This window comes from Engystomops pustulosus, chromosome 8 (assembly GCF_040894005.1).
Source record: "Engystomops pustulosus chromosome 8, aEngPut4.maternal, whole genome shotgun sequence".
Classification (NCBI taxonomy): Eukaryota; Metazoa; Chordata; class Amphibia; order Anura; family Leptodactylidae; genus Engystomops; species Engystomops pustulosus.
Genome location: NC_092418.1, coordinates 37170926 through 37187580, shown reverse-complemented (window position 1 = coordinate 37187580; position 16655 = coordinate 37170926). Strand labels below are relative to the sequence as shown.

At 41.0% G+C, this 16655-nt stretch overlaps 1 protein-coding gene and 1 long non-coding RNA gene across 2 annotated transcripts in view; one reads left to right on the top strand and one right to left on the bottom strand.

Annotated features, from left to right (window-relative positions):
• SHISA9 (shisa family member 9) overlaps nucleotides 1–16655 on the bottom strand; it is a 235675-nt gene that overhangs the window by 202889 nt on the left and 16131 nt on the right. The gene's annotated exons all lie outside the window — the stretch shown is intronic.
• LOC140074582 (uncharacterized) lies at nucleotides 3400–6832 on the top strand. Its single transcript, XR_011849211.1, has 3 exons — nucleotides 3400–3506; nucleotides 3586–3708; nucleotides 6392–6832. It is a non-coding gene; the product is annotated as an uncharacterized lncRNA (long non-coding RNA).

Below are 16655 nucleotides of genomic sequence, written 5' to 3'. Positions count from 1 at the left end.
CTGGGCCCCGGGGAAAAGCATGGCGGCGCCCAGCAGAAGAGAGAAGACGGCACGGAAGACTGAAGAGCCATCGCTGTGCAAACACCCGCGATCGGTGCTAGCAGGGTGTTACCGGTAAGCCTTTGCTGCAATATGCAGCGAAGACTTACCGGCTATGGAGAGGGCTCAGCCCGTGAGCCCTCTCCATGCACCGGGACCCGACCGCCGCCGTATAAGACGATTACCGGCGTATAAGATGACCCCAGAGAAGACAGAAGATTTTTCTGTCTTCAAAAGTCGTCTTATACGCCGGTATATACGGTAATTTACACATAACATAAAGTTAATATTCTGATACCACCAAGCAGGGTTATGAAAGAAACGTGATCTAGAAGCTGCTCAGCTGTTTGACAACATACTGGTAGTGGTTTCTGATGACAGGTCTTCAATCTCAAGTTTAGCAGGGGTACCAGAGATATTCGTGTTAAAGTGATGACTAATACAAGTCATTACTTTAAGACCTGCTACACACAGCTCTATTCACCTCGATAGCAGGGGACCCGAGGGCTGCTGTGATAGGAAATGGAAAGGTTCAGCAGGGATACTTGCAGTCCCACCCCACCAATCAGGGAATGACCACAGATCCCAGTGATACATTATCACTTCTATGAGAAGATGAAGCCATCTAAGTTACTACAGATCTCTTGGAGCTCTTACCAGTATAACCACCAACCAGCTATAATATGGACAATAATGTGTACCTGAATACTACCCCTCGGAAAATAACTTTACAGGTAGTTTTGTATGTTAAAAAAAAATATTTTACAAATGTTTTCCATGTCACTATTTTAATTTAATAAAAAGTACAATACAGAGGCAAACCTCTGAATGCTGATAATTTACTGAACCTTGGCCCCAGGCTGTAACAATCACGTGTAAGAATTATCAAAGTGTCTGTAGAGAAGTTTAATGCTAATCCCTTTTCCTGGCAAACCAAAATTTTGAAAGACAAATTTGTCACAGGGTTTAAAAAAAATATACATACAAAATATATACCAGTTCCCACTTCCTTACAAATTCAGCTTAAAGGAAATCTACCACCAGGATGAAGGATTGTAAACCAAGCACATGCTGCTGTTTGACCCCTCTAGCAGGATATGCTCTACTTTTAGCTTCTTAGGACCTTGTTTGTATGAAAAAATAGTTTTTAAAAATTATGAAATGAGCCCGAGGAGCTATAGGTTCCATTGACATATATGGAGCTCGGAGCTCCTGAGGCTATTTGTAATAAAACCCTTTTTTTTTATAAAACAATGTCAAAAGAAGCTAAAAGAAGAGCAGATCCTGAAAGAGGGGGCACACACCGGCATCTAAGTGTGCTTAATTTACAATCCTTCATACTGGTGGTAGATGTCATTTAATAGCTAAGAGCTAAGAGCCTATCCTGAACTTTACATCACTACTTACAATATGTAATGTTACAGCTTATCTCCACCCCCTCTCTGTACAATGACCTTCATATAGATAACACTGACCTATCATTACATCACTACTGGCAATAGATGATGTCACAGCTTGTCTCCTCCCCCTTCCTGTACAATAACCTCTATGTATAATATGGACCTATCATTACATCACTACTGACAATAGATGATGTCACAGCTTATCTCCCCCTCCCTGTACAATGACCTCTATATAGATAACACTGACCTATCATTACATCACTACTGACAATAGATGATGTCACAGCTTATCTCCTCCCCCTCCCTGTACAATGACCTCTATATAGATAACACGTCATCATTACATCATTACTGACAATAGAGATGTCACAGCTTATCTCCTCCCCCTCCCTGTACAATAACCTCTATATAGATAACACTGACCCATCATTACATTACTACTGACAATAGATGATGTCACAGCTTATCTCCTCCCCCTCCCTGTACAATAACGTCTATATATATATAACACTGACCCATCATTACATTACTACTGACAATAGATGATGTCACAGCTTATCTCCTCCCCTTCCCTGTACAATGCCCTTCATATAGATAACACTGAGCCATCATTACATCACTACTGACAATGGATGATGTCACAGCTTATCTCCTCCCCCTCCCTGTACAATAACCTCATATATATATATAGAGGTTATTGTACAGGGAGGGGGAGGAGATAAGCTGTGACATCATCTATTGTCAGTAGTAATGTAATGATGGGTCAGTGTTATATATATATATATATATATATATATATATATAAACACTGACCCATCATTACATTACTACTGACAATAGATGATGTCACAGCTTATCTCCTCCCCTTCCCTGTACAATGACCTCCATATAGATAACACTGACCCATCATTACATCACTACTGACAATAGATGATGTCACAGCTTATCTCCTCCCCCTCCCTGTACAATGACCTCTATATAGATAACACTGACCCATCATTACATCACTACTGACAATAGATGATGTCATAGCTTATCTCCTCCCCCTCCCTGTACAATGACCTCTATATAGATAACACTGACCCATCATTACATTACTACTGACAATAGATGATGTCACAGCTTATCTCCTCCCCTTCCCTGTACAATGACCTCCATATAGATAACACTGAGCCATCATTACATCACTACTGACAATGGATGATGTCACAGCTTATCTCCTCCCCCTCCCTGTACAATAACCTCTATATATATATATATAACACTGACCCATCATTACATTACTACTGACAATAGATGATGTCACAGCTTATCTCCTCCCCTTCCCTGTACAATGACCTCCATATAGATAACACTGACCCATCATTACATCACTACTGACAATAGATGATGTCACAGCTTATCTCCTCCCCCTCCCTGTACAATGACCTCTATATAGATAACACTGACCCATCATTACATCACTACTAACAATAGATGATGTCACAGCTTAACTCCTCCCCTCCCTGTACAATGACCTCTATATAGATAACACTGACCCATCATTACATCACTTTCTGCACAATGACATATGTTTAGATCAACCACTGACCCCTGCGCAAAGCATGCTTACAAAATTCTCCAGACCTTAGCAAGTCTGACAATTGCCATGTAAGTATATCACTAAATTCTGTTACTAAAGCTCGGGAAGTTGTCTGCCCCCGTAATGTACAGAAATAGAAGGAAAAAAATGTATATCTATAATACTATAGTGGGAACTAATATATTTTTTAATCTGATTTTAATCAGTCAACATGCAAATTGGTGCACATTCACTTTATGTCATAATGGGTATTTAATGATATTAACTGTACAATGTGAGATTTCTTTTCTATATATGTATCTATACAGTAGATCCATAGGCAATAGAATGGCTATGCAGCTCCATACAATCTACTGTGTTCTACAAATTCAGAGCAAGTTTAAAAAAAGAAGGAAGAAAAAAATGAAAATATATCTTCTTGTATCTAAATGTCTAAAGTAGGAATTTCCTCCGAATGACAAACACAGAGCGGCAAGGACAAGGTTTGTGTATAACTTCAGTTTTTCTATGTTTTCCCCAATAAATAGTGCATGTAATTTATAAATCGTTTATTTTTCACAGAGCATTTGTGTCCAGGCAGTTCCATAGCAACCCGGAGTAGAAATGTTGTACAGGGAATTCATAAAGATTTATCAACTAACCTTCACATCAGGTCAAAGCAGTACGTTGTAATGGTTTGTTTAGGTAAGAAACATCCTTAAAGGGAACCTGTGAATCCATAGCTGCTAAGTGCTGGGGAGGAGCTCCGGATTGGGGGTTAAACATATTTTTATTATCCATTTATTATTAGCAGCACATGGAAAATAAGAACTTTTATTCCAGTGCACAAAGGGCAGTATTTCATCCAAAATTGCATGATAGCTCCTCTCCTTTGCTCTGGGTGACATTTGTGTAAGTCAAACAGGAGAGAGACATCTACCACCAGGATGAAGGATTGTAAACCAAGTACACTGACATACTGGTATGTTCCCCCTTTGGCATGATTTAATCTTCTTTATGTTTCCTATGCCCTTAGTTTTAGGAAAAAAGGCTTTTCCAGGCTACATTAACACCTATTTACCCCAGGGCCCCACGGGCTCATTTGAATAATTTTAAAAGCCTTTAAAAAATAGGGCTTAAGAAGCTAAAATATGAGCTGTTCCTGCCAGAGGGGCCACACACAAGCATGTCAGTGTATTTGGTTTACAATCCATGTTCCTGGTGGTAAATGTCCTTTAAGTCAACATTTAGATCATGACACTTTTCCAGGTAAATAATCAGACTCCCACCAAACTTATATTAATGGTGTGTCCTAATAATATAGTTCTGTTGAACACAATTAAATGGGTCGTTCTATCTGGGCAACCCCTTTTGGAATTAAAGATCCACCGATTGTCAGTAAACATCAGTTGAGCTATTAGGAAACACATCTATGACCCCCATGTGCCTCTATGACATCCGAAGGATCACACTACATGCACACAAACTTGTTTCTGGTCGTATGTTGTTTCTATGGCAAACTCAAAGCCCTGTGTATTTGAATGGGGTCATATAGAACAGGTCTCATGTGTTGATGACTAGAGATGATCGGATCCATTGCATTTGAGTTCGGGTTTGGCATGGACATATTGCTTGATTGATTGATTCCCATAGCCACTAGCCATGGCTGTGATTAATCAGGGAAGTTCCCCTTGGGACACCCCTGGCCAATAATAGCCATGACTAGTTGCTTTAGGAGTCAGTTTGTCTCAGCAAAATATCTTTGGGTCACACAGGCTGAAACCAAACATCAGGTCGGCTCATCTCTATTGATCACCTATGGGTCTGTTGATTGCAATATTGCAGTTGATCCTAGAGCACTGATCTAGAAAATTACAGGCACAGGAACAGTCATAATACTATATAGCAGTGGTCCCCGATCCTTTTTTGCCCAGGGACTAGCTGTGAGCATAAATTTTCTTCAGGGACTGGTGGGTGGGGTGATGGGGTCTAGTTTTATAGCCAAAAATGTATGTGTGCATTCCCCACCATAACTTCCTGCGTTACCAACTTATATTGTTACTAAAGAAGCCCACCCCCACTTATATTGTCCCCTTTCCTGTAGCATGCCACTCTTCAATGTCCCCTTTCCAGAAGCATAACCCCCCTCAAATGTCAGCTTTTCTGGCAGCATGCCCCCTCCAATGTCCCCTTTCTGGCAGCATGCCCCCATTCAAAATCCCATTTCCGGAATCATCACCCTATTCAATGTCCCCTTTCCTGTAGCATGCCAAACCTGCTTCCAGTGTCCTCTTTCAAATAGCAGTCACCCCTACTTCCACTGTCCCCTTTTCTGTAGTGGTCACAATGCTTCCAATGTCCCCTATTTCTATAGCTGCCCCCCTGTTTCCAGTGTTCCCTTTCCTGTAGCTGTCACACTGCTTCCAATGTCCCATCTTCTATAGAATGCCATCTTCCAATGTCCCCTTTCCTGTAGCTGCCCCTCTCCAATGTCTCCTTTCTTGTAGCTGCCCCCCTTCAGTGTCCCCTTTACTAAGCAATGCCTCCTCCCATATGCCCTTTCCTGTAGCATGCCCCCCTCCTATATCCCCCTTCCTGTAGCTGGCCCCACCCTCTGAATCCAATGCCCAATCTCCCAGCCGAACTCTGTCAAAAAAACAAATCCAAAGCGCACATTCCCTGTTCCCCCACAGCAGTCTACACTTCCTTCACTTCTCTTCAGCATTATTGCATAGCTCTATTGTCAGCAGATGCGAAGACATTATCACTCATATCGGCAATAGAGCAGTGATTTAACACGGAAATGAAGTAAAGAAGAGAGGACTGCTGCTCTGGAACAGGGAAGGTGAGTATTGGATTTTTCTCTTTTTACAGAGACTGGCTAAAGCCCGGGACTAGGTGCTCCACGGCCTGATTCTAGGTGCTCCATGGCGTGGGACTAGGTGCTCCACGGCCTGGTCTTGGGCCACAACCCGGTGGTTGGGGAACACTGCTATATAGTATTTCAAGCCAATAGGGAAAAAGGGAGAAGACATCTGCACATTCGGGTATACAAGCAGTAGAGATGATTGGACCTGATGGTCGCCTGACCTGCCGAAATTCCGCCACTACCAACTAGCCATGGCTATGGTTGGCCAAGGGGTGTTCCCCAGGTAAATGATAGCCAAGGCTCGCCCCTAAGCAATCAGCCATGACTAGATTGTCCCAGGGGTTTCAATCTGGCAATATGTTTGGGTCAACCTGAACCTGACCAGCAGTCCTATGTAAAACATATAGATAATTATGATTGCACAATGAGACACACAGCATATTCACGAGCTCTGCATCCCAATCTTGTATTAACAATGTTTTCCACAGTACGTAGTTCTATACATTGTTGTATTTCTAGCTTCATCTGATATAACTGTGATCCAGAAACTGACTATGGTTCCCAGCCCTGCACCCTCCCAGTGGAAGGCAGAAGACCACAGAATGATGAATGCTGGTGAAATATCAAGTGCCAGGACAAGGGGTCATGTATTGAAGCGGGAAGGTGGTAAGCTCCAGAGACTCGCTGCATGTTAAAGTCTTCAGAATATAAAATAGCTGGGAAACACAGAGGTGGCATAAAAATTGCTGACTTTAATCATCTGGGCAAGTGTATATGTCTTTTTCCCTATTTTGATGTAGCAAATCATATTCCATGTTGTATGTTACCTAGATATTATCTCTAGCAAATATTTTATTACTGGCATAGTTCCTGTTCTCACTGTAACTATACCATGTGGGGCTATTATGATTTTCCGTACATCAAAAAAGTATATTTTTGTTCATGAAAGCACATAAACACAATAAAATGACAATACAAACATTTACATTTACAAGAAGAATTTGCAAAGTAAAATATATAAATAAATATAATAAATGGAAACATGCTCCATATTTTTTAAAGTGGCATATGTTGAGTATAACTCCATTTTTTATGCATTTTGTTGCTGAAATCAATAGTGCTGATAATAACAGTGTACTTTGTAATATACTTTATTGAAGAAAAATGCTTCTCTGTCATATTATTTCGCTTCTTTCTTCTACTGCGGTGAGCAGTACAAGTATTTCTGAAATCTGTTCTCAAGTTCATACACAGCAGACAGATAAAGAGTGGTGGTTAGGATGAATTAACAAAAAACTTAAATTATTATGGCTTGGAGGGGTTGTAAAAATAATTTACTTTTTACTCACCTATCCCGTACAGCACCTGCCCAGTCTGGTGCAAAGACTAAAGGAGAACTGTAAAACTGGAACCCATAAGAAAATGGTGCAAATGTGTTTTTTTGTCAATTTTACTGCACTTGGTATTTTTGGGGGAATTTTTTGTTTGGATGAGGGGAGCAAAATACAAAAAAAGGTCATGGGTGGGAAGGGGTTAAAACAACTGCTGCCTCATGCAAGATAAGTCAGCACCTAATGTGACCAGGGTAATGTCATCTAAGGTCCTTTACCCAGTTAAGTTTGCAACATCTACCCCATGTATGTATCTGGTCACATGACAAAACAGCAGCCCACATGGACTTCTACTCCTCCCTGTGCCTCCATAGAGGCTTGTGTGATTTCATGTGATCAGATACATACATGGGGTAAACATCTACCAAGAGACTCCAGGTTTAGGACATGTCTGACTTGGCAGAGGTTTTAGTTTTAGTCTTTGCAAATTTTCTGCCAGACAAATGTAATGGGCAGGGGTTTTCACACCCCCCGCCCAACCTACTCCAACACTACTTTGGGTGTAACAGTAGATAAAGCTCAAAAAGAGGCAGAAATTAGGCTTATAACATGCCTTCTATGTCAAATAACTGGCGTATAATGCATAGCAAAAGTCCCCTAATATATCTTAAACACATGATAAATATGATGCAATGTGTATACACTAGTTCTTTATGGTCAAGACAAGCCGTACTAAGTGTTTACAAGTAAACGTTATATAAACCTGCTCAGCTACTACCGCTCTAAACCCTGATGCTGACATCTTATTCAATGAATTGGGGTGCCACCTTTATGACTGCAAATAGCATGGGTGACTATACTAGTTACAAAAATCTACAAAGGTGTGGACCAGCATGACCACATCTCAATCCAAGCTTTGTCTGCTTATGCAATGATAACAAATCAGTGCCTTATCCTGTAGTATGCCATAAATGTCTAGGATGGGAATACCCCTTTAAGAATAAATGCTACACGCCCCTGTGAAATATCTCATCATCTATGGCCCGATTAATGTGAAATACTATGCGTTTATAGAGCAGCTCTGTCAGTACGTAGATTAGATTCACCAAGGCAGTACAATAGGTACATAGTGATTGTGCATAAGGAAAGCTCATTAGTTCTGTCTGGATAAAGGTCACACTCTGTTTTATCTGAAAAATCAGCGATGGCTTGTTATACAGTAAATATTTCCTCTGTACTTTTTCAGCTCCTATAAAATAGCAGTATATCTCATGTAATGAAATGTTTCTGTGGTGATCTGAGCTTTTGCAGAGAATAACCGCTGTAAATAGCCACTACTGTACGTGCTTACTACAGAGTAACTGGCATAGAGAAGAAGCCCATATAGTACATAAGAGATCTGGTGCAACTGTGCTCACAAAATGTTATTGTCATTTCACACACCTTCACTGCTGTGCAGTGTGCACTACAAGATTCAGCATCAACTGCAAAGGGGTTGGCAATTTTTCAGTAAATCTCTTCCATCAGAGCTTCAGCCTTTCGCTTTTCTCACCATGGTGCCCTCGCAATATATACACATTTTCCTGTTTTTCATTCAGTCTGTCCTAATGGCATCACCCACTGTGCCCCTTTCTCTCACAGTCAGAGGGGAAGGAGCAGGATTAATCATAATGTTCTACTTCAGCTCCTACTACTCATCAATGTTCAGACATGTAGACAAAGATCCAAGGAGAGTTTGCAGAGAGCACAAAAGTAAGTAGCAAGAATGCTAAATCACCCGATGAACATTCAGGGATTATTATTAAGGCAGTAAAGGCACATAGGCAATTTATGAAAAAGAGTGGATCATATCTGGATCATAGAGGAGGAAATTATCCATAAACCTCATCAGTTACCTACATTTACATCATAGTCAGGGATTACAATGGAATAAAAAACATTTCTAGAAATTTCCATCATTACATTACTACAGACAAAAGATGATTTCACAGCTTATCTCGCCCTCCCTATACAATGATCTTTATATACATAATATTGTTGACCCATCATTACATCATACAGCACAGAGCTTATCTCCTCCCCTCCCTGTACAATGACCTCTATATAGATAACTCTGACCCATTATTACATCACTACAGACAATAGATGATGTCACAGCTTATCTCCTCCCCTCCCTGTACAATGACCTCTATATAGATAACTCTGACCCATTATTACATCACTACAGACAATAGATGATGTCACAGCTCATCTGCTCCTCCCTGTACAATGACCTCTATACAGATAACACTGACCCATCATTACATCACCACTGACAATAGATGATGTCACAGCTTATCTCCTCCTCCCTGTACAATGACCTCTATATAGATAACACTGATCCATCATTACATCACTACTGATAATAGATGATATCACAGATTATCTCCTCCCCCTCCCTGTACAATGACCTCCTTATAGATAACACTGACCCATCATTACATCACTACTGACAATAAATGATGTCACAGCTTATCTCCCCCCCCTCCCTGTACAATGACCTCTATATAGATAACACTGACCCATCATTACATCACTATTGACAATAGATGATGTCACAGCTTATCTCCTCCCCTTCCCTGTAAAATGACCTCTATATAGATAACATTAACCCATCATTACATCACTACTGGCAACAGATGATGTCACAGCTTATATTCTCTTCCTCGTACAATGACCTCTATATAGATAACACTGACCTATCATTACATCACTACTGACAATAGATGATGTCACAGCTTATCTCCTCCCTCTCCCTGTACAATGACCTCTATATAGATAAGACTGACCGATCATTACATCACTACTGACAATAGATGATGTCACAGCTTATCTACCCCGCCACTCAGTAGTGGTGTGACATGAGAATGCTCCATCAATCAGTTATTATGGCAGACTCCTGGCAGTAGTATCTTTGTTGTGTTTGGAGCCAGAAGTAGACATGATTAGGAGCAGAGTTGCAGAAAATCGTGAGACATAAAATTCATAAAGGTCCAGAAAACCTCTGAAAATGACACTGAACTGATAGATCAGAATGCAGCATATAGACAATAGGTGAAGATTGTGGGTCTTTTTCATGCTACCAATTTTTACTGCTCTAGAATTCTGCATTTGCTCATGTAACATGTAATCCTATTTGTAGGATTGTAGCAGGAGACATAATATTGAGAAGAATATTGCGGTTGCTGTATCTCGGTCAGGTATGGCTACATAGTCAATTTAATTTCCGAACACACAATATATCCAGAGAACCTGGAGTTCTGGCACTGCTCCAGAGTGTCAGCGCAAACAATGACTCATTGTAAACTTCATACGAAACATACAATTTCTTTCAACAATGATCCGTTTATAGGATTTCCTCAGAGCCTCACAGTTTGTTTCCAAAAACCTGTTATTCCCTACAAAGAGCAAGGCCCGCAATTTGGTATTCTGTAAAGGCCAAGATGACTTCACCATTGGTGGTGATACGGGCAAAGTCACTAGAAGGTTCTCATGAGCTCCATAACCCATAAGAGCTGTGGGCTTTATACTGTCACCATAATGGGAAATTTTATAATATCGGGCTCTAGGTTGCTGAGTAATAGAATCAAGAGGTAAGATCCTATGGTAACATATGATTTTATGAGTTGTTCACAAAAAAACACAGGAGCTTAAAGGGAACCTTAACCAACAAAATTGCCCATTATTTTGCCACTAATAAAAAAACAAACTTATGCACTTACCTGGGTCCTGAGTCCGAGGTGTCTAACAATTCATCTCTAGTTAGGTAAAAAATTTGTCTTATTATATAGTTGCCACAGAGCGAGATACCAGGACTAACAGGGTGACTTGGGACACTAAACCACAGGTCTACTAGGACCAGGGTCAAGGTTCCTCTAATTCCTTTACAATGTAGCCAAGGGCAATACTATGAGAGGCTTGGACCCTAAGCAGACGTATAGATATTTGTATACTCAAACATATGAGTTACAATAACACACATTTATACAATCTTGCACACATTTATACACTCATACAAATATACTGTATAATATGAGGAATAATATATATATAATGGTGTACATCCCCTATTCTTTAGTGTCAGGTTGACTGCTGGGGCCCCTTGACACTGCGGGCCCTATAGCAGTGTCTATGACTGCTACCCCTGTAGTTATGCCCCTGAATGTGTCCCCAGCCCTACTAAGGGCCGTACACCAGTTTTTTTGTGAGACTTTGCACGTTTCTTTCTAGTGCAAACTGCTTGCTCATGTATTTAAGAAGTGTCCGAGACATAATTGTGGCACATGCAACCATTTTGTGATGCACGCTGCACTATTCTTCATGCAACACAAATTTCTGCACTGAAGGGGGCGCTCCGGTGCTCAGTCAGATCGTGCACCGGATTTAACATGAAAAGTCCGACAGAAGTGTATAGCACGCCCCATGTTAAAGAGAACCCGTCATGCAAAATACCCCCCCTAAACTAAATATATTTTCATAAACTGCCATTAGAGAGCATTGTCTCTATCCCTTCATTGTCCCTCTACATGCCTGTAACCCTAAGCAATGAGGTCCTAAAGCTGTATGCAAATGACCTGTGAAATGTCCAATGAAGCATTAGCATATTCAAGCTGTCCACTCTATTCATGAGTGGGAGGCACAGCCACACCCCCAGTGCATGACTGACAGCCTGTATAATGATGTGAGGCTGTATAATGATGTGCTTCCTGGTGCTGGTGCCCCCTACAGCCTGTGTGTGCATGTGTGTGTGTATAGGAGAGATACAACAGCTCCAGGCAGCCATGTTACAGCATAACATGTCAGATTCATGTGTAGCTGATGTCTGAGTCTCTCACCTGTATATTAGGAGGATGCAGCATGTCAGCAGATACAGCACACACACTAGCCATGCTTTACTATACATTACACAAAGACATGAGCAGGGGGAGGAGAGGGGAGGGGTAACAGGGGTGACATCACTGCCTCCTACCATGTGACCAGCCTCATTTACATGATAAAAAATAGATGATTTTACAATGATTAATGTATGAAATAACTAGATAAAGGCTGGGATGGGATCCTTGTGAGCTGCTCCAACAGGTAGTAGTGACAGGACAAGTGACAAAGACCTGATGACAGGTGTCCTTTAAAGGCGCACCAAAATAAGTGGTACACTCAGCCAAAGCAGTGCAGAGGGCACTAGATTCATGAAGAAGGTGCATAGTACGGACTGCACTGTTCTTAGTAAAGGTGCCTCATTGTTATATATGTAAGTCATTAATGGTAACATAATTTCTAACAATTATTTATACAGTAAAAAAAATCTAAATTTCTGGCAGTGTTATCTCCAAACCAAGTAAACAATGGAAAGATCAAAAATCAATTTGCAAAATAAAGTGCCATTATATCATGGTATATGCTGGAGGTCATTATTGATTTTTGCATAGCACTATATGACAGGCTGTCCTAACATCGCACTGATAGATGGATTGCTTAAACCTGTTTTCCACCGAAAATAAATTGTCATGAACTTCAATGATCTGGTTATTAGGAGATAAATGACTGCATATGAAGAAAATGATATAATGGATACGTTATAGTGGATCAATCTTTTTGCATTATATTATGTTTGTTTATGTATGTCATTGTTTTGCCTTTACCTTTGCAGTGAATTCCTTGAAATTAATGACCTGGGCACAAAACCCAATGGTGGATTAAGGAATCCAATGCTCTGCCCAGACACTCACATAAAATGAGCAATAATAATCATTTGCACTGATATTGGATTAATTGGGGCTCATTTACTAAGGGTCCACGGAGCGCATTTTTGTCAGGTTTGCCGACGATTTCCGTTTTCCGACTAATTGCCCCGGGATTTTGGCGCACGCGATCGGATTTAAATGTTTGTATCTCAATATCCATTTTATTATTTTTATTGATTTAACGATATTGGTTTTCTTACATGTGATGTTCTATTTGGGGACTTTCTCAGTATGAAGCCACCATGGCGATCAAGTGATCTACTATAAGTACTAAGAGAAGCTATAGAGAAGAAGTAGTATTACAACTGATGTTCCACACAGTGGGTAACCTAGTTAGTTCGGTCATCAGCTGTCATCCTCAGAACATATATAGAGTTGACTGCTATGGTGAAGAAGGGAGCTATAGGCTCCCAACTCCATTATGTGGTCACTGCTATATGCGGCAGAGGCTGAGAGGTGCTGACCTCGCCTGCTGGCTTCATGGCCACTTGTAACACTGGTAAAGAAGAAAAGAGAACTTCTGCAGAGAACAGGGAAAGGGAAGTATGAGATTTCTTTTTCCAATGTGACTCCAAACAGGGGGTTTAGAAAAGGGGGGCAAAACTTTGGGGGTGCAGATGCCAAGAAGGGTACATAGAGAGATGCATGGGGCTGCAGATAGATAACAATATCAATTGGGGGATACAAAAAGGGGTTCTTATGTTGTGGAGCTGCAGGAAGAGGGCATTTCAATTAGGGGTCAAAGAAAAAGGAGCATTATGTATGGCAAGACTGAAAGGATGAGGGGATTTTAAGTTTTTTTTTTATATTGCTATGGGGCCCAATCATTCCTATTTATGCCCCCGGAAGACGGTCTAATAATTGTTTGAACCGTCTATGACAACGCTGGACAATACATGCTTGATACCAATTATTTCTATGAATATTCGCCTTTCACTCTTCATATATCCAGATCCATAGGAAAAGCAAAGCTTACCTTCACCTTTATTATGATCAGTTGGTTCTTAATCACAACATGATCAATACATTCAGCAGGAGAATTAGTAATTGTGAAGTTGGATCCAAGAATCATTAGTGGTCTATCTAGTCTAGAGATGTCAACTTCCTTAAAGCACCAATGAGCCCCAATGATCAAGAAAGCCTGTATTGTAGACCTGTCAAATGTCATCACAGAGGGAGATCATCCTGTCAGGACCCTGTCTCTAAAACAGCTGATGCTCTAGACCACCAGGACCATCTATTTATTATGGAGTTAGCCATTGATTTGAATAACCTTAATTCCAGGGTAAATCTCAGAGAAGGGTAAGGAATTTAGCATGATAAATGGAGAAAGAAGCTTTTCCCACCAATTAGAATCCTGACATTTGTTATACAGGCAGTCTCCAGGTTACGTACAAGATAGGTTCTGTAGGTTTGATCTTAAGTTGAAATTTTATGTAAGTCGTAACTGTATATTTTATCATTGTAACCCCAGTCAAAATTTGTTTGGTCTCTGAGAAAATTGAATTTTAAAAATGTTAGATTGTCATAAGAACCAGGATTAACCATAAAGCTTAATTACAGAGGTCTGTTTGTAACTAGGGGTTGTCTGTAAGTCGGGTGTTCTTAAGTTGCGGACTGCCTGTATTCACTTTTGATTACGAAACTTGTTGAAAAGTTAGTGGCCATTTCATGCTGTTGTGTTAGATATTTTGGGGCTTGCAGTTATTACTTACCTGTTCCAAGTGGAATCGGAAACAATTCACAATTTGGAACAGATCAGCATTTCATCACATCTGCTTCTACATTCAGATTGCTCCACGCACAGTGTATGCCTGCGTAGCAAGTTTATGATGCTGTTTGTCAGTTTATTTAGGGAAACATGTCGGTCTTAATATGCCAGCCTTCTGCCAAAGAGGAAAATAGAATATGATGGACATATTTTTACATGTACTAATAGACTCGGTAACAGACAGTCGTTGACGTACATTATATTAGTTCTATTTGTTTTATGGACGGAGCTGTCTACTTCCGGTTGGTTATAGGCTGAAAAGAAATCCTTAATGCCCCCCAGTGATAGCAGCATGGTCCCCCTACTGCTAGCCATTATCCTTCCCGATGTCAGCTACAGGTCACAATCCTTATGTCTTGTGGATCAGCACTGAGATCCTTTCATTTTCTATCTTGCTACATATAAATACCCCGTACACATGGCTGTTCCCATGTTCCCATCCTCCTGAGGTCTCAAATATAAGACATTTATAATTCATAGACACATCAATGGAAAAAGCCGTCTGAATTATATTAATTAATTCCATGTCATCTCGGATGGGATTCAATGATTGGGGATTAGTTGCAGATATGGTTACAACACTATATACTGTAGAATCAAGAAAGTTCTGATGGTCCAACACAGTGGACATGTTCTGATTAGTCCCTTAAAATACATTGGGGGTCATTTACTAAGGGCCCGATTCGCGTTTTCCCGACGTGTTACCCGAATATTTCCGATTTGCGCCGATTGTACCTGAATTGCCCCGGGATTTTGGAGCACGTGGTCGGATTGTGGCACATCGGCACCGGCATGCACGCGCCGGAAATCGGGGGGCGTGGTCGAATGAAAACCCGACGGATTCGGAAAAACCGCCGCATTTAAAAAAGGAAATTGTGTCGCGGAGCTTGCACTTACCTTCATCCAGGATAGGATCGTGAACTTCAGTGCATTTCAGGGAACTTCAGCGCAGCATCGCCACCTGGTGGACGTCGGAGGAGCTGCCTTGATGAATCCCGGCAGGACCCGAATCCACCGCAGAGAACGCGCTGCTGGATCGCGAACGGACCGGGTAAGTAAATCTGCCCCATTGTTTTGGACACTACTAGGTAAAATAAAATGTACTAATTCTACTGTTTTGTTATTTTTGTGTGTGAAAATAAGAGAAAAATGGAAAAAAAAACATTTTAGCATTTGTAGTTCTCATCTAAGTAGAAAAGATAACACCCATCATCTGTTTGATCTCCTGGACAATCAGTAGCTTCAGATGTTCGTAAATGATGGACCTGATTGCTAAAGCTATTGCTTATATTAGCAGTCACACAAATGATGGACATGATGCCATCACTTATGGTCTAACAGATACAGAGGGGCACATTTACTAAGGGTCCGTGGACCACATTTTCGTCGGGTTTCTGCTGTGCCGCATTTAACTTGGGTATTTGGCGCACGCAATCGGATCGTGCGACACAAATCGGGGCCGTGGCCATCGGACAACTCGACTGATTCAGACAACGCGCAGGATTTAACATTCAAAATTGTGTCGCAAGCCATGCACTTACATGCACCAGGAAGAAAAAATTGTATCCAGCGGACCTCAGCGGGGAGGCGACACATCTTAGTGTCTTTGTCGGACAACAAATTTTTTCTTTAAAATGATATCTACGTAGACACTAGAACCTTCAAGCTGTGGTCCCTAAAAGAGCCTGGCCTCATTAATATTTGACAAAAATGTCTTTTGCCCTAACTCATGGCCTGAAACCATGGAGGCCTGAAGGTCAACTAAGAGATTGGACCTTCAGGTTGTGTGCCCTTACTGAGAGACTGGAACCATAAAACGATGTGCCCTTACTGAGAGACTGAAACCCTCAGTCTCTATGCCGTTATTGAGAGGCTGGAACCCTCAGTCTCTAGGTCCTTGC